The sequence below is a fragment of the Penaeus monodon genome, chromosome 20 (genome assembly GCF_015228065.2).
Source record: "Penaeus monodon isolate SGIC_2016 chromosome 20, NSTDA_Pmon_1, whole genome shotgun sequence".
In the NCBI taxonomy this organism is placed as follows: Eukaryota; Metazoa; Arthropoda; class Malacostraca; order Decapoda; family Penaeidae; genus Penaeus; species Penaeus monodon.
Window position 1 is genome coordinate 36,633,426 of NC_051405.1, and position 264 is coordinate 36,633,689.

Below are 264 nucleotides of genomic sequence, written 5' to 3' on the forward strand. Positions count from 1 at the left end.
CGTTTCCGTTCCGTCCCGTTCGCAATGTCCCGCCTCCTCGCGCCGTCCACTCAGGGAGATTGTAGTCCATGAGATCACATGAAAGCTCTTGTTTGCGTCTCCTTTTTGCGTTGTGTCCGCGAGGTTTGTGGTTAACCTGCGATGTGCTCGTTTGTCCGCTCGTTTAGGGGGCGAGCGGCTCTCCCTTTCGCCGGGGATTCTTTTTCTATATTTTTTCTGCTTTTCGGGCGAGCTGCTTGCTTTGTATTAATGGCGCACTTACAC